General features: G+C 36.5%; 1 protein-coding gene and 1 pseudogene across 1 annotated transcript in view; one reads left to right on the forward strand and one right to left on the reverse strand.

Annotated features, from left to right (window-relative positions):
• The window catches only part of LOC139779876 (cilia- and flagella-associated protein 58), a gene marked incomplete at its 5' end in the record, with an annotated part of 247,623 nt that overhangs the window by 190,466 nt on the left and 41,904 nt on the right, over nt 1–15,253 (reverse strand). The window lies entirely within an intron of this gene.
• On the forward strand, nt 1,337–3,050 carry LOC139779873 (uncharacterized; annotated as a pseudogene).

Genomic DNA, 15,253 nt, shown 5'->3' on the forward strand with positions numbered 1-15,253 from the left:
TAATAATTTCTTGAATAAATTAATATAAGGATCCTCGAGATTCAAATATGTGAAGTCAGGGCAGTAAGGGTCGGACGCAGATCCTTGTGCGTAAATTCAATATTTATTGATCCTCTTGGTACATTAATCAGTTAACTCGCCTTCGGCACGAGAAACGCGTGACAAACTTTCGCTTCTGCTGAAGATGGCTCGATTCAGAGCCGAAACGTACGGATATTGTTTAGAGTAATGTACCAAGAGGATCAATAAATATTGAATTTACGCACAAGGATCTGCGTCCGACCCTTACTGCCCTGACTTCACATATTAATAATTTCTTGATATATTTAGTTATATGTAAATGAAAGTCGCTGTAATCTATATATAGCCAAAATGTGATAAGTGATAACACTGAGCAAGCTTTCAGTGACAAAAAAAATAGTGCCGGATTTTCTCGAGGCAAACAACAAACAAAAAGAAGCAGAGTTTATTGCAGCGTACCAGAATGCATGTCAGGACCGAATAAAAACCCGGATCTTTCTTTTTGTTTATTTCCTAAAATAGAAACAGCAAAATCGAAGATCACGAATTACTTCGACAATATACCGGGTTTACCAAAAGTATGGCAACCCCTAAATATTTCGAAAACTACGCATTTTAGAAAAAAATGTTTCAGACAAAAGTTGTAGGGTTTCAAGTAACACATTAAATAGTAATATTAATTTGACTACAAATAACTTTGTTAATGCCAGGTAAAAATTACTTTAAAATTTTTAAATAGAAACCTCTATTTTTGATTGCATATTCTTATCGCTTACCTCGAGAGCTTTTCAAAACACTATAATAAAGTATTTTTTTATTAAATACTTTTCAAGTTATGGAGCTTGAAAGTTCTAGTATCGCTGGGGGGGGGGAGGGCCTCAGCATTACCCAAAAGTAATAATCAAGAGGAGTGTTAGACCGAGGTGGCCAATCCTTTCTTCCCGCATTTTGGTTCCTTCTTCGGTCTTCCTATCCTATGGGGAAAGGGGGAGTGGGAGAGGGTCAGCGCGAGGGGAGGGAGAGGGAAAAGGCGATTGGGTCATTGGAGACTGCTATTGGACCCTCTTAGGAAGAGTGGGATCCTCCAATTGCCTAATCGCCCTCTCCCTCCCCCACCCTCGCGCTGACCCTCTCCCACTAAATCAACACTCCGAGAGGGTATAAAACGCAAGCGCCAAGATGTTCAGTGTTCTTTTCTCGCGCATAATCACGTGGGTAGGGTGATAGCGTCCTAGAGCGCTCTCTGCTTCTGCCGAAGACTTTTGTCTTTTTAATTCGCAAATTAATAAATTAAAAATTAAACGTTTGGCTAAAAATGGCTAACGAATTATCGGAGCGTGAAAGAATCACTATCCTAATGATGCGCGGATAGGGTGATAATGAACGATCGTTCACTGATGTCGTTCGATTATTTAATAACACGTAGGGGAGACCGGGGCCTAACCGTCGCCGGGGTTGAACCGTCAAATCAAATATCTCGGAACCTGTATATTGTGCGAACTCGCTATTAACATTGTAAACGCTGCTTATGGTACCCATGTGACCAACGGAGTTTCGGCAGGTTACCTGCCGTGTTATGATTTTTACGAGGGCAAACGTGTTTTCGGAAGGTGAAAGTTACATTTTCTGCGCGTGGAAATTTTGTAATATTTGCAATAATATTTGCTCTCCAAATCTCGAGGAACGTGATTATAAAGAGTAATGCATGCTGAACACGAATCCAGTGTAGTTTTTTCATTATTGTTGATGTCTAATATTTCGTGGGCGATCAAACCTGAAACTTGTGTTTGGGGTTAATCCGTCAGTAAGCAGTCCGGGTGCATTTTCAAGGCATTCTCGGGCATTTCCAGGCTCACTGCATATGGAATATGGATGAGACGGGAATTACAACCGTTCAGACACCGAATAGAGTCATCGGACGTCGAGGAGTGAAACAAGTCGGGCGAGTGACTTCTGCGGAAAGAGGAACCCTCGTAACTATTTTTTAATAATGTTTCGCATAAAAATTTTGAATAAATTTTTATATTTTTCTCTTAAAAAACAATTATTAAGATGTATCCTATCATTTTTCAGGATTAGATGTACGTATATGTATTGAAAATGCAGTGTGACGGTTAAACCCCGGCATTTTTGAGATTTCAATTTTTCCACCGTTGTCGTTTTTGCTCTATACCGGTTAAACAAAGCGACGTAGATAAAAATTTCCTATATAAATTTTGTAGCTAAAGGTTCACTCTTTACAGTGGTATACCACATTTAACTAAAATTATTTATTTTTTTGTTAAAAATCGGCACCGAAAAAAAACTGACGGTTAGGCCCCGGTCTCCCCTATCCGAATCGTCAAATTAGTAAATCCACTGTTTTGAAAACTGTACGACGTTTTCAAGAAACTGGTAGTGTAAAAAGTCGCTTTAGGTCTGGCAGGCCATCGTCTGCAACTAATAACGACAAACAACTTGATGTTCTACAGACTTTTATTGAAAATCCCCATACGTCTGTTAATAGAGCAGCTCAAGCTCACGACATTGCTCCCATGTCCGTACACAGAATTTTAAGAAAAAATAAATTACATCCATACAAACTGCAATACGTTCAAGAATTGCAAGACGGAGATGATGAGCGTCATATACGCTTCTGTGGAAGAATGATGGACCTAATAGATGCTTCGCCCAACTTTCCTTATCAAATTGTTTTCACAGACGAGGCAACCTTTACATTGACGGGAGAGGTTAATAATCAAAATTTTCGTCTCTGGTCAGATGAAAATCCGAATTGGGTGCGGGAAAGTCATACACAATACCCACAAAAAATAAATGTATGGTGCGGCATGATAGATGCTTATGTGATAGGGCCATTTTTTTTTAAGGAAAACCTCAATGCTCATAGGTACGAGAGATTACTTGTAGATTACTTGTAGATGAAATAATTCCAGCCATACAAAATATTTTTCCAAATAACTTTGAGCAAATATGGTTTCAGCATGATGGAGCTCCGCCTCATTTTGGTGCAGGGCTACGTCGAATTTTAAATGAAGTTTTCCCGCAAAGGTGGATAGGAAGAAGAAACCGAAATGAGGGTGGGGAAAGTTGGCCACCTAGGAGTCACCAGATCTAACTCCTCTTGATTATTATTTTTGGGGCTATCTGAAGAGTAAGGTTTGCGAAACAAAATCTCAAAATATCCAAGAATTGAGGCAGCAAATAAGGGATGAAGCAGCCTTGATACCTGCTGAATCAAATCGTAGAGCTATTTCTGCGTTCTATCAAAGATTGGCATACTGTCAAGAAGTCAATGGAAACCACTTTCAGAATTTACCCTAAAACACTCAAACACAAAAAAAAAATGTAAATCCAGGTTGTAAAATTTGTAATTTAAGAAAATGTAAATAATAATTACTTTTTTTACTTTTTTAATTGTAATAAAATTCGAGTTTAATTACAATTTCAAAATGTATTTGTAATTGAACGACTTTAATTACAATTCCGAAAAACATTTGTACTTAAGGATGTATGGGTGACATCTCAAAGCATTACCAAAAATCTAAAAATTTTATAGATTGTTCTATTATTACGTTTAAGATACACGTATCTGTGTAAAATTTCAGCACAATTCTCTTACTGGTTTAAAAGTTATTGTAATTAAGGATGTATTGGAGGTATTTCAAATATATTCAGAAAGTGCTGTAAATTGTTTCTAAATTAAATTAAAAATACTCTGTAAAATTTTGAAGTTATTTAAGAGTTATTTAAGTTTAAAGTTGATAAAATTAACATTATCCCTTATAGACAATCGACATTTTTACTGTAAATATAAATAAAATATAAATAAACCATTAAGATATTTTTTAAACTTTTTTTATGTGTAAAACATACATCATTGATATTGTATTTTAAGTTTCAAAATTTTTTGCAACAAAACAATTTTTTTAATTGTTTAAACAATACTAATCATTTAAATAACAAAAAATCATACTCAAACTGTTAACTGTAATCCCTTCTAACATATAAAAAATTTTGAGTTGTTTGGGATACATGCAAAGTCTTCTTTTATTGAAAGTTTAACTTTTAGCAAGGACTGTACGACCTATACATCCTTAAACTCAATTTAAATTAAAATTATGTAAAATTAATTAAGAACTTTAATCACAAAAGTATTGTTATTTACAACTCTGCTAGTGTAAATCCGACCGTGCAACCTCCACGCGGTACATCTTGGATAACGCTGATCCCGGCGGTAACGTAGCTTTCAAGCTCCATAACTTGAAAAATACTTAATAAAAATATACTTTATTATAGTTTTTTGAAAAGCTCTCGAGGTAAGCTATAAGAATATGCAATCAAAAATAGGGATTTCCACTTAAAAATTTTAAAGTTATGTTTACTTGGCATTAACAAAGTTATTTGTAGTCACACTAATATTACTATTTAATGCGTTACTTGAAACCCTACAACTTTTGTCTAAAACATTTTTTTCTAAAATGCGTAGTTTTCGAAATATTTATTGCCATACTTTTGGTAAACCTGGTATATTGAAATTATGAACTGTAAGAATGAAATGGTTGAGACGCTTTAAGATTAGAAAAAAATGTTCCAACACCATGAAAGTTTGCTCATTGCACTTCGCGAAAGAGAATTTTGGTTTCCAAGGTGAATCTTGGTATACATACCCACACAGAACATAATATTTAATAGATATCTATTAAATATCCCCAATGTATATCTATGATATCTATTAGATATCCATTAGATATCTATTAAATATCCAAATGTTTGCAATACGAGATCTAATAGATATCCATTAAATATATCCATAAAGATATCCATTGGATATCCATTAAATATCCAGTGGATATTTATATAAATAATTGCACGTCTAGTGGATATTGATTAGATATTTGCGTGGATATTTATTCGATGTTTTTTATTTTTAAAAAGGAGTAGTAATTCAGTCCTGGCATTGTGCCAACAAACTTGACTTTTGGATTGTTGGCACAATGCCAGGACTGAATTGTTTGTGAGAGATAGAACACTTGATAAGGACCGAAAGTGACGGTCGAAACGTCGTGAGATAATAAAATTTCTATATTGCCAGTCAACGTCGATTATTACTACTCCTTTTTATTTTATTCACTGGCGAAGAAAAGGTTTCTTTATTGGTTTTTTATTTTTATATATGTCCATTATATACAAATAGAGCCCCATAAAGCACATAAACGTTGAATCAACATCTCAAAAATATTATTTCTCTAGATTTAAAAGAGGAGCCGGGTCCGAAGACCCGCGGATGTCGCGATTTTGCTTCGCCGGGGACCTGCTTATATTCGCTTTCAACAGAAATACTTACGAGTTGGTCTTACCATTATGCGCCGCTTGGCGGCGTCGTTACGAACTAGTAAATATCTGTGGTAGACATGTGGTAGATACTTAGTAGACATGGATATGTGGATAACACGTGGATATCTAAAGGATATCTTTGATACACAGTTAGAAATGTTAAATATAACATAAATCACATGTCCCAAACGGTCCACTCATTGTGTTAATTTAACATAATGTAAATATGTAAAATTATGATACAAATATTATGTCTATAACTAAATAAATTCAAACGGCCAATTTCGAGCAATTATCAGGTGTTAAAGAAAAATATTTAATACATTCAATATAGTATACAATTTCGTTAACGTTTCGCGTCTTACTTGGCCTTCCTCAGAACAATAAAAATTACAAAAACGCATATATATCTCGCATTATTCTAAGAGTACTGATAATTGCTCGAAATTGGCCGTTTGAATTTATTTAGTTGTTACTTTGTCGAGCGAAACATTTGTTTATTATGTCTATAATTTAGCACAAAGTAAAGAAAAGTTTGATGATATGTAAACAAAAATTTTATTTTCAACAAACATCTGTATAATGTTAAATATAAATGAAAAGAATATTTTTTAAACAAAACTATATTATTTTTATGTTAATCTTACGATTACATATATATACCTATAATAATGTATTATTTTAATATTTGATTTACTTAAATATGAATTTAACACAAATAAATCAGATAACATAATCAAAATTAGTTAAATTAACACATAAATAAGTTACATTTTTAACACAAAAATTTTAACAAGGACTTTTTTAAACAAAAATATACAAACTTTTTTATTGTGTAGATATTTTGTGGACATGAATATGTGGATAACACGTGGATGTCTAATGGATATTTTTGATAGATATTTTGTGGACATGGATATGTGGATAACGTGTGGATATCTAATGGATATCCCTGCTGGCTATTTGAGAGATATGGATATTTTTACATTTGTTAGATATCTATTAAATATCCATAATAGATATGGACGTTATATGGATATGTAGATATCCACTGGATATCTATTAAATATTATGTTCTGTGTGGGTATCTAGAAAACATGCATTAATAAATTTACTATATTCATATCCATCAGTTTAATGTTTTTAAGAGAAAAAAGATTACGTGCACAATATATATTGTGGTACGGGCAAGTGATAAGAGAGATGCACAGGTTTCCTAGAAGATGAGCCATTATTCGGTTAAAGAAAACTAACAAGTCTTTGTTTTATATAAATAATTTTTATCTCCGAATAATTTCAAAAGAGTACGTTCGAGAAAAAGCAACACAGCCACTAAATGTCTGCATATACCCGTCAATCCGTCTTTGCACGAGCATTGCATTTGTTGAAACACGAATCCATCGTTCTTAATTCTTATCAGTCCTTCGACAGTGTGAGGAAATTCACTAACAATAAGAGTATTCGTTTGTAAAATAAAGCCTGTAATTCTTTTCAAAGAACCATAGTACATTTTAAACGCGTATTTGCAATATTACAGATACGTATCAAATACATAATTTACGTATTTAACACGTATCGAATATATATTGTCATATATTGTCATATACGTATCTGATACGTAACGTAATTACGTATTTAGACGCGGACATTTATCGGTACTAAACATGTATCTGGTAGGTACATGATTCATACGTATTGCTACGTATTTGCTATATAGCAACATTTTAAATTTTATGTATATGCTATCTCTCTGAAATATAAAATGCTGTGCGGGTTAGCATAATGTCTGATATCACTACTTTTATGGCAAAAATATATCAAAACAGTATTGTTTTGTGCAATAGCTACGCACAACAGGGCGCGAACACTTGGCGCCCTTTCTTTACCTTTATTTAAAAAGGTGTTTTTATGGTATCTCTGAAACCGTGAGCTATGTAAAAAAATGTTTTAGACAAACAGGTTATGGTATTAAGTAATCTCTGTAATCGTGTATTTAGATTTTTTTAATGTCATTATTTTTAATATACCCCCACTCTTAAATGTTATTTTTAAAAATTCCGAATTTTTAAGGACCAAAATTATAGAGAATTTTATGTCAATTCTATCTATATATAATAAAAGTAATTTCCGAAATCGCATTTCTTAAATATGAGCTAGACATGCCGCGCTATATGCGCCGCACCATAAGGGTACACCCCGCCAGGCCGCGTCTATCTCATGCTTGTGCTTGGTACCTTCATTAACGTATTCTGCGTGTTTAAGATTACAAAATGGCAACAAATATAGACAAATTCCTAGTTACATGGATATATAAAGTATATTGTATTTCACAGTGAAATAATATTTGATACATAAGGGAATAATACGTCATTAGTGTAAACAAGGAAATAAAGGACATTTGCTTTTCCTTGAACCAAAACTTTTATTTTCGTCTCGCGAAAGCTTGATAATAATCACGTCGATCACATGATTTACAAACGCCAAATGAGCTTTGTTATCTTCCTTGCTTTATTCACCTACAAATTGTAGGCGGCGCATATCCTTATGGTGAGGTGCACATAGCGCGGCATGTCTAGCTCTATATAGATGGAAGTGCCATAAAATTCTCTATAATTTTGGTCTTTATAAAAATTTTGGAATTTTCAAAAATAACATTCAAGAGCGGGAGTATATTAAAAATATAACATTAAAAAAATTAACGCGTGGTCGCCACACGCGTTAGAAGCAGAACTTCTGAAGGCAAAGGCTTTGCCATAATTTTTCTGAAATTATTACAAAACAATACAACGGCATTAGTCACTCCACGCAGCCGCCCGCAACTCGAAAATGTGTTACACGCAGTTCTCACTCTACCCGTTTCCCCAGTACCGTACGCCTATTGGTCGAATTTTTGTGACACTTTTTCGTGTCGCAAAATCGAACTTACCAGCGTGCCAAAGAAGTTTCACTTCGTGCGCCTATTGGTCGAATTTTTGTGACACTTTTTCGTATCGCAAAATCGACTTTCTACCGTGTCAAAAGAAGTTTCACTTCGTACGCCTATTGGTCGAATTTTCGTGACACTTTTTCGTGTCGCAAAATCGAACTTACCACCGTGCCAAAGAAGTTTTATTTCAAAAGCGAGAAACAGTTTTTGTGTCGCTCGAAATTCTCGGAAACATGCTTATTATTCGACGAATTAGATTTGACAAATGTATTTAGAAATGAATTTTATCTAACATATGATTGCGATATTTACGCGAATTCCGAGAAGGGATTAAATTTACAACATTATAACGCAGAGTTAAGTTCGCTTTCGAACACTATCTATTCTAGGTAATCTAGATTATAATTGAGAGCGCTGAACGCACTGTCTGCACTGTCTGCACTGAGAACACATGCTTTTTCAAGTTTTGTGTCGCAAAATCGAACTTACTACCGTGCCAAAAGAAGAACACGCAGTCCTCGCTCTACTGCCCGTTCTAGACCTGAGGATGATCCTACTCGCGGCTCATCCGAATGCGGTTGTCCGTCTAACCTCTGTGAAGTTGGCCGGACAACTTCAACATATCGAACTTTCATTAATTGGTATCGATTGGTGGTCGTTTGGTGGTCTTTGGTAGTCTAGTCAGATCGTTTGGTGGTTAGTCGTTTTCCTGTAAAATAAAAATAAAATTTTGGGTGTGAAGTTAGCCGGACAATTTTTATTTTTCAACCAATTTAACTTTATTACGGCTCATTCGACGCGGAATCGTTTGGTGGTCAGGAATATCCAAACTAGAACGTTTGGTGGTCAACTGTCTTCCCAGAAAATAGAAAAAACCGTATGCGCGTAATGTCGGACGTATCACTCTGTGCCATTAGTCGGAAAAATAATATTTATCAACCAAATTGACTTTGATAGGGCTCATTTAACGCAAAATCGTTTGGTAGTCACGAATATCGTCATGAAAACGTTTAGTGGTCAATCGTTTTCTTAAAAAATAGAAGCGCAGGTATACTATATAATAAGAAAGCTGCGCAACTGTCGTTATGAGTACATAACGACGCATAACGAGTTACAGAATCGCACTACTGGGTACCTATTCTTGAAATCGTTCGTTATGAAACGAATTCGTTTATGAACAAAAAGATGAGGATTTCCTAGTTGAGCGCCAATGGGAATTCAGTTGACGCACTTTTCGTTCATAAACAAATTCGTTTCATAACGAACAATTTCAAGAATAAGTACCCTGACGTTACGCCAATCACGAGCCTACGTCTAGGCCTACGACCAACACGAGCACCCATTCCCACCTCAAGTGCGCATACGGGTTTTGTATATTTTTTAACAAAATAGTTGACCATCAAACGTTTTAGTTAGAACATTTGCAACCACCAAATGATTGCGCGTTGAGGCCTATCAAAGTAAATTAGGTTGATAAATATAATTTTTCCGGCTAATGGCACGGAGTGATACGTCCGACATTATGCGCATACGGTTTTTTCTATTTTCTAGGAAAACGGTTGACCACCAAACGTTCTAGTTTGGAGCGCCACCAAACCGTGACCACCAAACGATTTTGCGTCGAATGAGCTGTAATAAAGTCAAATTGATTGAAAAATAAAAATTGTCCGGCTAACTTCACACCCAAAATTTTATTTTTATTTTACAGGAAAACGACTAACCACCAAACGATCTGACTAGACTACCAAAGACCACCAAACAACCACCAATTGATACCAATTAATGAAAGTTCGACATGTTAAAGTTGTCCGGCCAACTTCACAGAGGTGTCCGTCTACACTGCACAATTTTAAGTTGTTTTAGGTTGGTAAGATTGAAAGCTAACTTTAGTATTATTGTTACCCGTCTACACTTACAGACTATTGGTTAGACCTGGCCGTATTTAAGCTGTTATGCTTGAGCGCCACAATTAAAAAAAAAAACCCGTCTACACTACTAGAAGCTAGGATGAGCCAAAAGTAGGATCATCCTCCGGTCTAGATAAAGCATAAGTACCTCAGCTACTAGCTGGCGCCAGACTAGCAATAGCTATAGCGACTCACATCTTCCCGGACAACGCGGAAATTGTCCAGCCGCTCATTGGCTGGAATACGGAGCAATAGAGAGCCGCCGTAAGACTTTCTACGCTAGCGCCGCAATCGCAAGCGTGCACATCCATAACGGTTGAAACAGTTCAAGTATAGAGCCTTAGTTCAAGCACTCTTATCACTCGTGCCTCACGTCTCGACAGCAAAAGACGGAACTCATGTTTATCTAGTCAAACATAATAGACATTCGTTTATATGAGTACGACGATACTACACACAGTTCGTATAGCATTTCGCATATTACTTTGTTACGCGAGATCGGTGATCCGGAACTCATTACCGGGTTAATACCTACCAGTGTAAATACTACTTAACATTATTAACATTGTACATACTGTGTTACGTTTTTGTAAATACATGCATCGTCCAAAATCAACGAGTCATCATTTGAACACGCAGACCTTAACGGCCATCTTGGCCAATAGTAGAATTCCGAACGTATGAATTCCTACATAGCTATACGCGATTGGGTTGGTACGATTGAAAGCTAACTTCAGTATGATTTTCATCCTCAGGTCTAGAACGGGCATACCCGCCTTGTCAGTGCCATACGCCTGTTGGTCGAATTTTCGGAGTTTCGTGTCGCCAAATCAAACTTACTACCGTGCCAAAAGAAGTAGCCGTCTCGTCGATGTCGTACGCCTATTGGTCGAATTTTCGTTACACTTTCGAGTTTCGTGTCGCCAAATCGAACTTACTACCGTGCCAAAAGAAGTAGCCGTCTCGCCAATGCCGTACGCCTATTGACCGACTTTTCGTTACACATTTTCGTTTCTCAAAATTCGTGACGCTCTTCCGTGTCGCAAAATCGAACTCACTACCGTGCCTATAGAAGTTTCACTTCAAAAATCTAAATACACCATTACAGAGATTACTTCCTAGACAGCACCATGTCCAAAATCGGGACATAAAACGTCTTTTCGATGTCTTTTAGCCATCTTTTAGTAAGACGTCTTTTAGACGTCTTATGTCCCGCTTTTGAACAAGTGTGCTGTATGGGTTAATACCGTAACTTTTTTGTCTAAAACATTTTTTAAGTAAAACTTCTTTAGGCACGGTAGTGAGTTTGATTTTGCGACACGAAAAAGCGTCACAAATTTTGGGAAACGAAAAAGTGTAACAAAAATTCGGTCAATAGGCGTATGGCATTGGCGAGACGGCTACTTCTTTTGGCACGGTAGTAAGTTCGATTTGGCGACACGAAACTCGAAAGTGTAACGAAAATTCGACCAATAGGCGTACGACATTGACGAGACGGCTACTTCTTTTGGCACGGTAGTAAGTTCGATTTGGCAACACGAAACTCGAAAGTGTAACGAAAATTCGACCAACAGGCGTACGGCACTGACGAGACGGGTAGAGCGAGGACTGCGTGTTCTTCTTTTGGCACAGTAGTAAGTTCGATTTTGCGACACAAAACTTGAAAAAGCATGTGCTCTCAGTCCAGACAGTGCAGACAGTGCGTTCAGCGTTCTCAATTATAATCTATAGATTACCTAGAATAGATAGTGTTCGCGTCTGCGTTATAATATTATAAATTTAATCCCTCCTCGGAATTCGCGTAAATCTCGCAATCAAATGTTAGATAAAATTTATTTCTAAATACATTTGTCAAATCTAATTCCTCGAATAATAAGCATGTTTCCGAGAATTTCGAGCGACACAAAAACTGTTTCTCGCTTTTAAAATAAAACTTCTTTTGACACGGTGGTAAGTTCGATTTTGTGACACGAAAAAGCGTCACAAAAATTCGACCAATCAATAGGCGTACGGCACTGGTAAGACGGGTAGAGAGAGAACTGCGTCTGCGTGTAACACATTTTCGAGTTGCGGGCGGCTGCGTGGAGTGACTAATGCCGTTGTATTATTTTTGTATTAATTTTAGAAAAGTTATGGCAAAGCCCTTGCCTTCAGAAGTTTCACTTCTAACGCGCGTGGCGATCACGCGTTCATTTTTTATATACCTCACCGTTTCAGAGATATTTACTCATAATCAAATATATGGAATTTCTTCGAAGAGTTGTTTCGACTCCTAAACATGCTTCGAAGCCGATAAAAAAAAATACGTACACTGCCGTCGAAAAGTTTCCGGACAGGGGTATAATTCGGGAAAATTCTTAATAAAACTAATTATTATGAAAAAATATTGATAAATTTTATTTAGTTGACAATTAGAAGTAACAAAAACTGAAAATCTCACGAATCAGAATCAATCCTTAGCTTAGAGCTCACACTTTCTTTTCATCGAACCAACCTCCCTTGGTGGACAGCACCTTTTGCACCAATCGCGGCATCCTTTGTACGAGTTTTTCCTAAACAGAATTTTGGTATTTCACTCCATGCTTTCTGGAGGATCTTCAAAGGTGCTCCTGAGAGGTGGGACAAACCGGATTAAGATCCGGAGATTGAGGGGGCCACACCATTATTTTGAGCGCTCCGCTTTCCTCTTTTCGATGCAGATAGTTGGAACATAATTTAAAAGTGTGTTTCGGGTCATTATCTTACTGCATGACAAACCCACGACCAATTAAACGTGTGCCAGACGGGATACAATGCCTACTCAGAATCGAGTGGTAGCCTTTTTGTTCAAGTATTCCCTTGATTCTGTGGAGATCTCCCACGCCCGTATAACTGAAACATCCCCACACCATCACGGATCCTCCGCCGTGTTTAACTGTAGGAGTTATGCAGTCTGGGTGCATTTTTTCCGAAGACGGGCGACGGACATACTTTCTTCGTTTTTGACCAAAAACCTCGAACTTCGATTCGTCAGTCCACAAGACTTGTTTCCAGTCTTCGATGGTCCAGTCTTTGTGATTTTGAGCCCACTGATGTCTCTTCGCCCTGTTCCCACGCCGGAGGAACGGTTTTCTAGTGGAAACAAGTCTTGTGGACCGACGAATCGAAGTTCGAGGTTCTTAGTCAAAAACGAAGAAAGTATGTCCGTCGCGCGTCTTCGGAAAAAATGCACCCAGACTGCATAACTCCTACAGTTAAACACGGCGGAGGATCCGTGATGGTGTGGGGATGTTTCAGTTATACGGGCGTGGGAGATCTCCACAGAATCAAGGGAATACTTGAACAAAAAGGCTACCACTCGATTCTGAGTAGGCATTGTATCCCGTCTGGCACACGTTTAATTGGTCGTGGGTTTGTCATGCAGTAAGATAATGACCCGAAACACACTTTTAAATTATGTTCCAACTATCTGCATCGAAAAGAGGAAAGCGGAGCGCTCAAAATAATGGTGTGGCCCCCTCAATCTCCGGATCTTAATCCGGTCTGTCCCACCTCTCAGGAGCACCTTTGGAAGATCCTCCAGAAAGCATGGAGTGAAATACCAAAATTCTGTTTAGGAAAAACTCGTACAAAGGATGCCGCGATTGGTGCAAAAGGTGCTGTCCACCAAGGGAGGTTGGTTCGATGAAAAGAAAGTGTGAGCTCTAAGCTAAGGATTGATTCTGATTCGTGAGATTTTCAGTTTTTGTTACTTCTAATTGTCAACTAAATAAAATTTATCAATATTTTTTCATAATAATTAGTTTTATTAAGAATTTTCCCGAATTATACCCCTGTCCGGAAACTTTTCGACGGCAGTGTGTGTGTGTGTGTGTGTGTGTGTGTGTGTGTGTGTGTGTGTGTGCGTGCATGTGCAGATTTGATGTCCGTGGTTGCTCTAACTTCCGCAAATATTGATATATCGGGCTGTTTTTTTTTTAATCGATAGATTATCATTCAAGGAAGGTTGGTATTGAACTTGGCGATAATCGGTAAAAGGGTTCTTTTTTGCTACCTCATAGAGGAAGCTTTGTTTCGTGAAAAAATTTTTTTTCAAGTATCTTTGGCAAAGTGTTTAAAATGTTCTAAAACGTCGAAAAATCACTTTTGTACAAAATGTCCGTGTGTATGTGTGTGTGTATGTATGTACGCTTTTGTTGTCCGTTTATGCTCTAACTTCCGTAATTTTTGAGATATCGGGATGTTTTTTTTTTTAATCGATAGAGTATCATTCAAGGAAGGTTGGTATTGAATTTGGCGATAATCGGTAAAGGGGTTCTTTTTTAAAAAAATTTTGAATTTTTTTAGAAATGTCCGTGGTTGCTCTAACTTCCGCAAATTTGGAGATATCGATCTATTTCTAATTTTATTATATTTTTTAGTCTTTTCTACCCCTATTTCATATATAATTTTTTAAGATTTGGTTGATTAGACCCAGCTTTATACGCGATCAAAGGTCCATAATTTTGCTTGCATATAAAGCTAAGTCTAATCAACCGAATTTAAAAGAATTATATATGAAATAGGGGTAGAAAAGACCAAAGTAAAAATTGTTTTTGGAGTTTTCGATGCCAATGTGTTGCTTATGTTCGAAAACGTCGAAAAATCGTAAAGTATCATTAAAGGTAGGTTGGTGTTAAATTATCTTTTTTTTTGTTTATGGTATAACTTCCGTAATTTTTTAGATATTGGGATGTTTTTTTTTAATCGATAGAGTATCATTCAAGGAAGGTTGGTATTGAATTTGGTGATGATCGGTAAAAGGGTTCTTTTTTAAAAAAATTTTGAAAATGTCCGTGGTTGCTCTAACGTCCGCAAATTTATCGGGCTGTTTCTAATTTTATTATATTCTTTTCTACCCCTATTTTATATATAATTCTTTTAAATTAAGGTTTAATTGATTTTTATAATAGTATATCATAAATTAGTATAACAGATATTAGTCACAATAAAACTGTTGGGATTCTCAAGCAAGGGATACACACTTCCAAAATACAAGAACCTTTATTACGATAAGTGAAGACGTACGTTTACACTCAGCGGCAAA

The sequence above is a fragment of the Temnothorax nylanderi genome, unplaced genomic scaffold (genome assembly GCF_030848795.1).
Source record: "Temnothorax nylanderi isolate EJ_2023f unplaced genomic scaffold, tnyl_v1.0 TNYL_tig0247_pilon, whole genome shotgun sequence".
Classification (NCBI taxonomy): Eukaryota; Metazoa; Arthropoda; class Insecta; order Hymenoptera; family Formicidae; genus Temnothorax; species Temnothorax nylanderi.